Below are 13,877 nucleotides of genomic sequence, written 5' to 3' on the forward strand. Positions count from 1 at the left end.
CTAGCATCTCCCATCAGTCTGTGTTCATCGACACTCACCTCACGTTTATTACCACTGCTGAGTGCGTCCTCTCTCAGAACTAACAGTGTCTGTTAACCTCTTGGCGCCACGACTTCTTCAATAACCTGATAATGCCACAGACGCATTCCCCAGACAACACAACACACTCATGTGCACACAATTTTACTCACAATTTCAGGGGCTGCACCACCCCTGGAGGTCCACGGATGTGTAACTGAGAACCCCTTCACCAGACAGAGTTGAACAGGCATTCCCCTCAAGAAAAGCACCGTCTGCAGTGTGTGTACATATGTATGTGTGTATGTTGGTGTGGTCTGTAGTGTGTGGACCCTGAGAAAGAAGATACCTAATAAGAAAGTCTCCTGGTGGCTAACTGGTCTCAAATTAAAAACCAGAGCCTAGCAGCCATTTCTACAGAGCGGCATCTCACACAAACCACACTTCACACTGAACTGCCTGCCTACACTGTGTTCCAACCATAGAACCAGGCCTTATAAAGGAGTTCCTGCATAGTATTTCAGCCAATAGGACTGAGGCTTTCCACATCCAATCAGAGCTATGCAGCTAGCTATATTCCCATCAGCATCTTCACCAACCAATCAGTGTGGCTCCATTCTGACCAATCAGAACTGTGCCTTTTGGACCAATCAAACTGTGAAGATTTGGATTCCTCATTTGCGTGAGGATGGACCAATCAGGGACCAGGGGTGGGGACTTTTGTCGATATAAGTCAGCTCCCCGATAACTTGGAGAGTGCACTTTCTTTTTTTACAGAAGGGTGGAGACTGTGTTTCCCCCGCTGGGGCTGGAGCTGAACTGAACCAGGGCAGATGTCTCCCAGGAGCAGAGCAGAGCAGACTGGCGCAGGATAGAGTAAAGTGGACAGAGTAAGGTGAATGGAGCTGGAGCAGGTGGAGCACAACAGAGCTGTCTAGTTAGAGTAAAGGTCTTAGGCCACCTCGCAGCTAATTGAGTTGTGACACTACTGAGCTGTCCTCACAGCCAGGGCTGTTCTGCACTGAACAGTTTTCATCTTCACCGCACCCCATATTGGCGGTTCCTATTGGTGTTGAATTGATGTCAATGGCCATTGGTTGACGGGTGTGTGTATGGTAGTGGACCAGGCATACTGATTGGTGTTTCCTGACCCACAGTGTCCCCGTGTCTCCTCTGTGGGAGTCACACGCCTGCCCTGGGTGGCTGCCCACATGTGTGGGCTCCCAGCCTCTCCCTCCAGCCCTCCTTGTGAACTGAGGGAGACTAGACACCACCTTGTCTGGTTTCTTCCTGTTCTCCCGGCTTTCACTGGGTGCAGGGCTCTGCTGGGCCCCACCCCCTCTATCTTACTCAGGACTCATCGGATCCCCAGTTCATTTCCAGACCAACTCCTATCTGTGCTGGGGAGCCCATTCCTGTCACCCTCAGGTCCTCAGATCAAAGGTTCTCCTCCACCCTGCAGTGTTTCTATCCCTCCACTCCCTAGACCCAGGTCACCTCTGCCTGGTCCATTGTTTATTTCCTGTGATTTGTATCCTTCAATAATTCACCTCTTCTCTCAATTCTTTTGGCCCTGAGAGTTCTTATCACACAATTACACATCTTTTAGTATATTTGAAGGCAACTTCTCAGGGATTAGAATGCAGGTCAGAATTCAGTCAAACTGGTCCCAAGGTGGGAGAGGCTCTAAGCTAATGCAGAAGTTTATCTCTTGGTAATGACATGTTGTTAGGGGGAAAAAATAAGGAAATAATCATTGTTAAGTTGGACACAATAAAAGATGTCTTAAATGTTTTGCAAAATCAGTGCAAGGGCCTTATTCAGCTCCCAAGTTTGACCATTAGCTCTGTCAACTAAAGTTGACATCAACTGAGGTCAGCTAAGGTCAATGTTCTATGCGAGGCTTTTAAGCTCATTAGAATAAACCAGAAAATGACTAGAAGATTGTCTCAAGAATGTATATTATTCCCAGCAAGAGTAGCCACTAATAAAGATGACAGACTTTTGACTCAGTTCAGATTTAGGACAGTTTTCTTCCCAGTGGGTGCTATTTCTTGTATGTTCATTCCATCATTGGCAGTTAAGGACAGCTTATCTGTGGCTAAATAAAGGCTATTGAAAGGAAATGCTGGCTATGGAAACCATGTTCAGAACCAGATCCAGAAAACCAGTCATGGGTAGTCGGCAAGTGTCCTCATGGGTTGATGACGTTTTGGGGTCAAGTCTGCTCAGTGGTTACTGAGATGAGGCTTGGTCTACACCAGAACTCCTGCTTCCTTATCTCCTGGACAAGCAGCTAGTCACGAAACAAACACAAACTCCTACTCTAAAGCAAAACAAAGCCAAACCAGGAAAGTAGGAGATGCTCTATTTATGTACGTGATGCAATCAGACTTGGAACCAGCTGGGATGAGGCAAGGGAAGAATGAGGGGTAAACACAGGAACGGGGTTTCCATTTTTGCTTCTATGTAAAACTTGTTTCCCAGGGGACTGGTTTCTGCCTGGATCAGAACTGTTAACCGCATGAATGTGCCTCATGCGAGTCATGTGACCACAAAACATTCACTGAAACCAGGGAGTGGGAGGAGCTTGCTGTCGTACAGCCAAGTTTTTCTTACGATGAGGACACTTGCCACCATGTCGGATTCCTCATCACTGCTCATCCGCCCAAGAAGAGCTACAACAGGCCCTTGGGAACTCTCCATTTGTAAAATGGGCTCCTTAGGGAAAAGTCATCCATTTCTTTCTAAGAAGAAGCACTCAAATATAAAGAGTTTTCTCAGTTGGCTCCCATGGGCTTTAGACTCCTGGTAAATAAAATAGTCCCAGCTGCCGCATGTCACCAGAAAAAGTCTGCTCCCCATTTAGCCCTTTTAGAGGTCACGAGGTGCCCTGGGCACAGCCCTTCGGACTGCTGTGTGCGCCTTTTCCCGTTGGGGGTGAGGCTGCCGATTCAGATGCCACAAAGCATGGCCTGGAGGGGATGGTGATTTGAAGTAACAAAGTTCTGGGAATTTGGAGCATGTTGCAGAAGTTATGCCAAACTGATGGCTTTTCTTGTCCACAACTATATAGTTGTATAATTAAGAAGTGGGTTGTGACACTAATAGTTACAGAAAGGCTAGGAAAATTAATATTTGCTTTTCTCAGTTTCTGCATGGACATGGGCACGGGAGAAAGGTGTAGGTGGAGATGAGGTGTCAGCATCCAAGTGTTTGGCATAAAGTTTATCATCACTTTTCACAAGAACCTGAACTGGATTCACTAATCCTATCACCTAGTGTTGAAATCAGAACTTACCTGCTCTGCCCAGATGAGAATCGTGACTCTAAGCCTTAAATGAAAAACAGGGTCAGTGCCATGCCTTGCTTTGCTAGTAGATTTTATTTTACCGTATAATATGTTCCATCCATAACTAGACCTGAACTGAGGCTCTTGGTGATTGTTCTACCTCCATTTTCAACAAGATAGGAATATGGCTGCCTTCCCTTTATCCATTCCCAAGAGCTTGTATGTTCTTAACTGCAGTCTGCAGGGTGTTGAGCTCCTCTAAGAAAACTTTATTACCCTGTTGATAGACACATTATTGGTGTACAGGGCTTTTAATAACAGCCAAGATCTTGAAAAACTGGGTAAAAGGAAGTATTAGTGTGCATTCTAGGAGCTCTCCATAGTAGTCTATGGTCAATCCTGGCCAGTAAAGGAAACTTTATAAAATAAATGGAAGGCACCGTCATCTATTTCAGGGTTTGGCAAGCTACAGTCCATGGGCCAAATCTGGACCACCATCTGTATAAATAAAGTTTTATTGGAACACAGCCACGCTCATTAATTTACATCAATCTGTGGCTGCTTTCAGGCTACAACAGCAGAGTTGAGCAGTTGTAACAGAGAACGTAGGACCTGCAAAGCCTAAAATATTTATTACCTGGCCCTTTACAGAGAAAGCTTGCTGACCCCAATCTTTTCTGTTAATTCAGTTAACCAATGACAGAGAATGCCACTATACCTGTATATTGTCCTTTAATTTAAAAATCAGCTTTGGGAAGATCTACTGTATATACAGCACTTACTTGATGTGTAATTATATTATTTTATTCCTACATGAAGAGAGAACCATCCAGGGAATTCTGAACATAATGACACAAAAAATTAGATAACATGCAGAGGGTGCCAAAAAATGCCAAATACACATTTTAAGAAAGGAAAACTATATTAAAATTGTAATACTCAACAAATACCGATAACAAAAGATGAATACAAGTCACGTGTGACTTCTGCAATTACAAGAGGTGCTCAAAGTGGTTCCCATCAGCATCCAGACACTTCTGATTACGGTGAACTACTGCTTGAGCAACGTTGACCAAAGTGTCCACTGTGTACACATTTTTGGCACCCCTGGTATTTTATGCAATTCCTAATGAATATGACAGGTAGAAATAGGCTACATAACCTATCCAGACAGTGGCTAGAATTGCACATTACAAACTTTGTCACTGACTGAAAATTGATTTTAAAAATACTTTTAGCAAAATTTAGATCTACAAAATTTAAGCCTAGGACATTGGACTGGACCACAGGGGGAAACAAAGCAGAAAATAAACTTTTGATTTGGCCATGAAACAAACAAACAAGCAAAAAATAAAAACCTCTCAGTGGCAGAAGCTATAATCAGGAAAATCTGATGAGTACAAAAGCTAATTGATTAATCAGCTCTTCATTATAAACTTGAAATGGAAGAATTTATCCTGATGAAAAGATCTTTATCAAAATGGAAAATGTTTCATTAACTGACTTTCAGAAAAATACAAATGATTTAACTGTACTATATAGAAATTGATCAATTGGCTTAATGGATTTTATTCCAGAAAATACTCTTTCAGTACAAATTCATCAGTAGTCATACAAATCTGAATATGTTATTGTTATTTAAAATGGCACATTCTCAGGTGTGAGTTTGTTTTTGTGTGTGCTTTCTCAGTTCAGGGATGGCCCTGAACAGGCCTGGGTGCCGTTTCTGTGTCAGGAGAGCGTGGTACCATGAATCAGATACAGAAAGTACTGTTTGTGCATGTTTCTCCATTCAGACTCTCTTGCATTTACTCTGCTGCAGCAATATGGCCAACTCCATGTTTGCTTTGGCGATCTTGTAGCTGGGAAAAGTCTACAGTGGACAGTTCTGCTCACCATTTAACAAGTTCAGATAAGGAATGGCTGTCCCAATGGAAAAATGTTGTCACCTTTTTTCCACTAAAGCTCCCTAGTTGTGATGATGGGAATGCTGTCCTGTGGGCCTGAGGGCTATCTCTTGCGAAAACAGAGTTCCATAAAAAATATTTATTTAATGATCAGTTCTCCTTCTGTGAAAACATTGCAAAGAAATTTAGAAAAAGAAAATATTAGTCAGTGACATCCTCCTGAAAACAGGGAAGAGAGGAGGGTTTGTTTTGGAGTGCAGGGGATGGCCAGTCACCCCTTTGGAAAGGGCTACCGGCCAGTGCCAGCCAGACAGTGGACGTTGGGAGTCCTATCACCGCTGGAGTCCCCCAGTGGCCACTGTGTAGAGAGCTAAGCGACTCGTCCTGTCTGAACATGGGGTGAGAAGTATCTGCGTTAGTTGCTTTGCTCGTCTTAACAATAAGAGTGACCACCTAGCTGTCTTATAAGTGGTTCGATGGCAAATGGTCAAACTAACTGGACATAAGCACTTGGCCTAAAGGTCACACTATTAGCCAAGGTGGGAGAGGGCTCTGTTTGGTTTGCACTTAACATTTCAAAAACCGAACAAAATAAAAACATTTAGCTTGATTGGCCTCTCTCATTATTATACCTTTAGGGAGTCTGCTGGGTGAATGAGTGTCATTGAGCATCCTTTCCAAATAGCCCTGCTCCATAATTCAGTGAAGACGCGTCTGTGTATATTCTTCAAACTGAAGAATCATAAAGCTCCAGATGACCCCAAGTGTCAGTTATCTCATTCCTTTTCCTGTCTTCAGATTTGTCCCCTCTACCCCACCCCTTTCAACAAGGCCTCACTGAGGGAACCCGGCCTCCATGTCTCCCCAACTCTGTCTTCCCACCTCACACTATTCCCTTGGATCTCAAAATCTTTTCCAAGAAGACACCTGGGCTATCCAAGTAAGAAATAAGGACTATGGATAAGGAATCTGGAAGCCCTCCCTTCTTCCTCTCTCCTGGAGAGTCATGTCAGTGGTGACCTTCTGGAATCAAGGTTCCCATATCCATCATCTGAACCATGGATTAAATGCTGGAAATTTCTGGCGAAGCCTCATGAAATTGCCACCCCAGTGGGTCTTGGAGAGTCTTAAATTCACACCAGAGGTGTTCAGGTGTCACCCTGATGCCCAGAAAGGACTCTCTCCTCCTGAAGATTTGAGGCAAGAGAAAAATACAACACTCCTCAGATCGCTAGTGCAGACATCAGTGACCCTTGTGCCAAGAACCGCTTCTCATTCTGGAGCCCACTGGGTGGCCCCAGGCCAGAGCCGAGAGACTGTCTCAACACCAAGTGTCCAACTGAATCCCAGGCTCTTCCCCAGGAGGCAGATACCCAACTGCACTCGCTGGGTTATGCCCCTATCGTATAACCTTTCAACAGGTATTTACGGAGCACCTGTAAACAGACTACAGTTACAGAGGAGATTAGAAGACAGAGAGGACAACATACAGTTCTATGCCAGGAAGTGTGAAAACCAAAGTGACATGACATTTCTCTAGTGAAATGCAAATGATCAGTACAGGCTCAAGAAGAAACAGAAACCCTGAGTACCTACTGAGGAGGACATTGGAAGGTCAAGTTCTACCCCCAGAGACACCATGCCTGAGTGGGAAAATGACAGGTCCTATCCTCTTCTAAGGACCAAGATTCTCATCTTTTGTGAATAATAATTGAGTGCCGACTCTGTAGAAGGCCCTGAGTGAGTGGTGCTGGGAGACATAATGCAGGGAGCTCTCCAGCCCTCAAACGTCTCATGTCACATGGGAGAGGTGATATTTATCCACATGAAGGTATAACCAGCAACCTAAGAGCGGCAACTGCAAGATGCTGCCCCTTCCTGGCACCTGCGACATGCAGGTCGCCTACTTCTGTGTGTTCATGGTCCCTAACGGGTCCTATGCAGTGAGGGCAGCAGTTCCTGTAGACACCACACTTTCAGCACCAGCATTCTTCTTTCTCGTGCATCATATTCTCTTTAATTAAGGTCAGGGAACATATCTGGCACATTTTTTATGCCCTGCAATCCCCAGTAAAAGAAATTTCTTTCCTGGCGTTGTTGTGAGGATTAAATTGTTCAACCTTTGCAAGTGTCTGGAGCAGCCTGGCATGCTGTGAGGTCAGTGTGACCATTAGCTGCTGTCACTCCTGAAAGGTCTGATGGTGACGGGCTTTTCCGCCAGTGGGTTGGGGAGAGAGATTAGGTGCCCATGGAGGTCACTGATCAGGGCGAACAGTGAACAGAAAAGCGAAGGCACGCTGACGCGGAGCCTGAGGCCTGTGCCTCGGGTTTTTGCTCCACACCTGCCTCTCAGGGCTCCCCCACTGCCCTTGGGCCTCCACTCTCCACTCTGTCCCTGGACTGTCATCCACACTCAGCCAGAGCATGACGGTGCCCAAGTGGTCTTCCCCTGTAACTGCTCTCCAGCACGCAGTGCGCCTTGGAGGGACAAATTCAAATTGAAAAGAAGAGGCTTCATTCTCCCTCTTGAAAATGGGGCAAGAGAACCCTTCCCATCCTTTTTCTCAGAGCATTTACCTTAGAAAACTCATCACTGTAAATATTTCCTCTTCTTTCTGAACTATAAACATGAAGGGGGGTAGTACCCCTGTCCCAGCCCCTGTGGGACAGTGGGAGCCTGCCTTCAGCGGGCGCCTGGCTCCAAGCTGCAACATCCTGTCCTATCATAGAAGTGGGAAGTTTGTTTCTCCTCCAGAGAAGGCCGATGAGCTAACACAGAAAGCCACCCAGTTCCCAGGTAAATTGTGGTCAAGTTCCCTTACTGCAGGGTGAGTTACTGTTTGCCTTGGGACGCGTGTGATGGGTTGTCTGTGTTTGGCCACATAGAGGGTGAGGCTGCTTTCTGTCTTTGCAATCTCTCAGCAGAGTGTCTGACACACCATCACATTCTGGCTTAATGCTTCTTCAGTGATAAACATGTGTTCTTCCTTTCCTGACTCATGGAGAGGATTTCTGGGTTGGTGAGACTTTGTTTTAAGTTCAAAGTCCCCAGCAGTGCCCCATAACTGTTTGCCTAACACAGGCGCAGTGTCCAGATGCCACACAGGCTGCCTAGCTGGAAAGTATGCCCCTCCTGCTCCCTGCAATCCATTCCTCAGGCGGCACGAAGTGAGTTCCTTCTTCAATGCAAATGACACGTATTCCCTCTTGGAGTGAGACTCTGCAGACGTGGCCCATTGCAGGTAGAGAAAAATCCAGAATGTTTGCCACACACAGACTTTTACACGCTTGCTGCTGCCTCCTGGCCAAGCCCTCACACCTCACTCCTCGCCCTCTGGGCTCCAGGCACACTGGTTCACGTCTGTCCCCTGAACCCAGACACTCAGTGCTGCCCAGTGCCCATCACCCAGCATGATTTCTTCCTGGATCTTTGAGCAGTGACCCCTCATCACTCAGCTCTCATTTCGAATTTCACCCTTCAGAGGCCTTTTGTGACCACTCCTCCCTTCACACTGTACCCCATGGTACCCCCTCATTTTTATAACCATTATCACATGAAATTATTTATGGATGGGGGTTGGTTCTGTTCATTGCAGTATTCCCACATTTAGAACTTGCCTGGCCAGAGGTAGGTCTCAGAAATCACTGTGCCCACCAAGACGTGGGGCAGAGTGGGGCAGACTGGGGCGGAGCAGTCCCGCCTTTCTTGGTGAAGAACTTAGGAGAACCCCGAATCAGCACAAAGAATTTGGAGAGGCAACTGAAACCATCCCAGGCTCAAACAAATAATTCGTTCATTAAAGTCAGCCCCTTTTTGTGAAAATTCCCTTAGATTGAAAGGAGAGAATATTACTAGCCACTCCTAAACTCAACTCTTTACTAGTTGTCTCCAAACACACTTTTGTGAAAGCAAGTACCTGGGAAAACGTCAGCAGGAGCCCCCTTGGAAGGCCTTGGTCATGAAGCTGCTTTTCTTACCATGGGATTTGTTTGCATGACCTAAACGCCAAAGGCGTCTCATTTGTTACAATTTAATACACACAACTCATGCCAAAAGGCTTCTTGGCTTGTGTGAAAATAGGAAGCATTTGAAGGACTGACTTTTCCTTGGGAGAACTTGGCAGTGAAGTTCAGATGGGGTGAATCGTCCGATCACGTGTTACCCACAAATGGATTTCCACGACGGCTACACCCAGGCGCTGCCCGGTTGTGACAACTGGATTGATGGACGGCTGTGGAGAGGACTGGAGAGCCTCTTCATCTCGGCTGGCTGGCCACTGAGCCACTTCCATGTCCCTTTCTTCTACCCGAGACCACATGACAGACATGTTCTGCCGGTCGGGCTTTCAGGGACCTCTGCCCCCGTGTGCAAGGTGAGGCAGGGCTCAGACAGCGGGGTGGGGTCCACTTTTGTGATGGCACAAGGAGCAGAACCCAGGCATCTTGAAGCTTCTCATGCACTCTTTTAAATGTGGCACGTGTGTTTTCTATTTGTCTTTTATGATGATCTAACAAGTGGACGCTGGCGTACTCTGGAGTTTGTATGTGAGTGTATATGCGTTATATTTGTTTTAAGTCCCTATGCTTAGTTCACAATAGTGGGAAGGTGGAAACAACCCCAGTGTCCAGTGATGGGTGAATGGATAAAGAAATGTGGTCCATCCACACACACGGGAACATTACGCAACCTTAAAAAAGAGAGAACTCTGACACAGGCTATAATAGGATGGACCTTGAGAGCATAATGCTACATGAAATAAACCAGTGACAAGAGGACAAATGCTACATGATTCCAATTATGAGGTCCCTAGAGTCACCACATTCATGGAGACAGAAAGTAGAAGCTGGGGAGGGGACAGGGAGTTAGTGTCAGTGGGGACAGTGTCACTTTGGGAAGATGAAGAGTTCTGAGGTGGACAGTGGTGACGGCTGCTGACAGTGTGTGCTTAATGCCGCTGAGCTGCACACTTACAGACGGTTAAGGTGGTAACTTTTATGTGTATTTTCTCATCATTTATATCAGGGAAAACCCTGTGGGTCCGCAAGGTGGGAAACCCTAAAATACTTTCAACTACTCCCAGTGAAGAATTTAACTGAAAACCCCTGAAATAATTGGCGGTGTGCCTCCTCTTGACAAAGCCAGAGCCAGAGGCGCTCTACTCTGCAGGGCAGGGCGGATAAGCAGATGGCTCATCAATAGCCGTTTCCTCAGTGAGCTGCTGCTGGAGGCCCGCATGGTGTCCTCGGGGCCTCCTGCCATGTCACCGCTGGCCTTCAGCACAAACAGCTCCCGAAAGGCCCCCACCGCCACCCCGAGGGGACAGGGACCCACTCACTGACTTTGGGCCACAGGCTGTCTCTCTTCCTCTCCTGCCGTCACAGACCAAGGTGGACTTACTTACCTCAAACTAAATGGTTTCCAAGCTGTGTTTAACATTTTCCACTTGTTATTTTATAATTATATTCAAACGTATTTATTCACAGCCTTCTTGAAAATGTCAATACAGAAGTTACACAAAGTTAGTGCCTTTCTGTTCCTCTCCTCCCACCCCACGCCCGGCCCCCTGTAGGAGGCCTGCAGCCCCCGTTAGCAGTGGGTCCTGCGCTGGCTAATCTGCTTGTCCCTTTAGATGGACTTTCCAGCCGGCTCCACCCTGCTCTGTCCCCTGGGAGGCTGATTTACATGGATGGTGTCCCAGGGTTTCCAGTTGGCCTCTAACGCTGGGGAGCATCAGCAGGAGATTATCATATTTGTCCCACCCACCACTCCACAGCCCCACCCTCATAGGGTCCCTCTGGGCGACTGCCCCCTCTTCTATCCCTCCCAACACCCCCCTTTCTAGACGGCCCCCACCCTGGCACATGTGGAAGCTGTAAAAGCGCCCTGCTGCTCCAGGCCCCAGGATGCTGCTCGGTCTACCTGGCCTTTCCTGCCTACACCTTGGTGAATCCTTCTCCAGGGCCCCGTCTAGTACACTGGCTCTCTCCTCCCAGGACCCTGATCCTTTGCTATTTAGAAGAAAAATGTCCCACCTACATTTAGCTTGGAAAAATGTATCAGAACTCAAAGGAAGAAGACACCCTAAATCCAGGGAGTTTGCACAGCACCCATCTCTTGGTGCCATTGAGAAAACACAGGGTATTTAATAAAATTCTGCTTCTAAAGGGCAAGGTTGTTGTTTCAACGTGCTTGACCGCTTGTCATTTCGGTCTGGATCAACCGTTTTTTCCCTCAGTATTCTCACAACGTCGGAGGCATGAACACAATCCTCAAACACAAATGGGAGTGAGCACAGAACAAGTATGTTACTCGGGTGGTCAGGGTTTTATTAAATGGTTTTCCCACCCCAGATTTCTCCCCCCTAGTCACTGCTGCTGTCCCACCTAGTGTAATTCTCTGAGCAGCACTTTGGGGTCAAGTGGCAAAGTCCAGAGGCTCCATTTCCTGATGGGCTACGGCACTGAACCTGGACACACCTGGGGCACTGAACCGCAGACACCAGAGACCATGGTGGCCACATCTGCCTCTTTTCGGCACCTGGCCCCCTGTGGTTCTCGGGTCAAGTCTAGAAGGGCTGTTAGTGGGGAAGCTGTGCCCTCCTCGGGGACCGAGCGGCAGCCTGGGGCCAGGGGGGCTGGAACCAGAGCACAGACGTGCAGACGCTGGGACAGTGACCCCCATTCGTCCTGCACCCTGCTTCTGGGCCGCCCCAAGCTCCCATGCATTCCCACCCCTGCTTCTTAGTCCTTCAGTCCATTTCCTGGGCTCCCCGAGCCCTTTCAGTGAGCACCGGTGTGCCTAATTTACACAGCTCCATCTGCATGGCTTGAAGGAGAACCCCAAGGCACACAGGGTCCTCTGCACCTGACACAATGTGGTGACAGCTAAGAACCATATGTGGAGACCGTTTATTATTAAAACCTCAATCACATTCACAGCACCACAAACTTTACGAAACACTGGGGGGGCGGAGATTAAACGCATAATTCACACATGCTCTTTTATAAACAGCTTTATTGAGATACGATGCACACACCCCACAATTTACCTATTTCATGCGTACAATTCAGTGGTATTTCATACATTCACAGATGTGCATGACCATCTCCACAGTCCATTTTAGAACATTTTCATCACCTCAGAAAGAAACCCCATCTTCCCACATTCCCCCAGCCCGAGGCAACCACTCATCTGCTTTCTCTAGAGATTTTCCTATTCTGGACTTCATATGAATGGAATTGTGTAATATCTTAGTCCATTGCAGTTGTTATAACAAAAATGCCATAGACTGGGGGCCTTAAACAGCGAACGTTAAATTCTTACAGTTCTGGAAGCTGGAAGTCGAGATCAAAGCCTACTGATCTGGTGTCTGGTGAGGGTCACAGGTGGCCGTCTTCTCGCTGTGTCCTCACTTGGTGAAGGGGACAAGGGAGCTTTCTCGAGTCTCTTTTGTAAGGGCACTAATCCCTCTCATGAGAACTCCACCCTGGTGACTTCACCACCTCCCAAAGCCCCGCCTTCAAATACTACCCCCTTGGGCAGTAGGTTTCAACACATGAATTTTGGAGACACAAACGTTCAGTCGATAGCATGTAACGCGTGGACTCCGTGCCTGGCTTCCTTCTCTTAGCATAATGTCTCCAAGGTCCCTCCGTGCCGTAGCAGCATCAGTGCTTTGTTCCTTTTTTGACTGACTAATGCTCTACCGTATGGATAGACCACAATTTTTAATCTGTTCACCAGTTGGTAGACATGGGTTGTTTCCACTTTTTGGCTATTACGAAAAATGCTGCTATACCCCTCTGTGAATGAATTTTTATGTAGACAAGTGTTTTTATTTCTTTTGGGGTATGTGCCTAGGAGTGGAATTGCTGGGTTGTGTCTTAACTCTGTTTAACCATTTGAGGAACTGCCAGACTGTGCCTACCTGCACTATTTTACATGCCCACCAGCTCACACACTTTTAATTACCTAAATTAAAGCAGAAATTTATATTTATAAATCAGTCCTAGCCATTGGACTTGTTTCCGTAGTAGTTCATACCATGGTGCTCGGGTGAAAAAAAGTCGTATCAAAAAGCAGTCATTGTTATGTTACTTTACAACCTCACAGTCACAACTCACTTCTGCCTCTGCTTTAGAAAAACTCCACAAGCTTTGACCTCCAGTAGCAAAAGCTTTATCTCTCAGCTGACGGTTTCCAGGGGAGCTAGAAACCCAGGGTCAGAAGCGGTCCTCAGCCCCACCTTGAGTCTGCTTTAGAGAACTGCCATCATCACTGCTGCCGCAGAGACCTTGCTCCGCAGCCGACATGCTAAAGCTCGCAGGGGACGCTGAGGGGTGGACGCCAGAAGCTTGCCACACAGACCACAGAGACCTGAATGCCCCCACTGCATTTTGCACCAAGTGAGGTTCTTTTCTTCCGCTTCTGCTTGTCGCTTGAACCAGTGTCTCGTGGGGGCATCTGATGAGCACCTGAGTCATGCTGCCCAGCAGCCAGGAAGACCGGGAGGAAGTGCTGCGTTCATCCCTGTGAAATGGCTCATCAAACGGAAAAGCTCTGGTTAGAAGAGGTGCGTAGATAGACGATGCTGGGAGACCCAACCTGACAATGCTCACTGTGGGGGAAGCGGGGCCTGAGGACCAAGAGTCAGCCTTTC

Source organism: Rhinolophus sinicus, linkage group LG12 (assembly GCF_036562045.2).
Source record: "Rhinolophus sinicus isolate RSC01 linkage group LG12, ASM3656204v1, whole genome shotgun sequence".
NCBI lineage: Eukaryota > Metazoa > Chordata > Mammalia > Chiroptera > Rhinolophidae > Rhinolophus > Rhinolophus sinicus.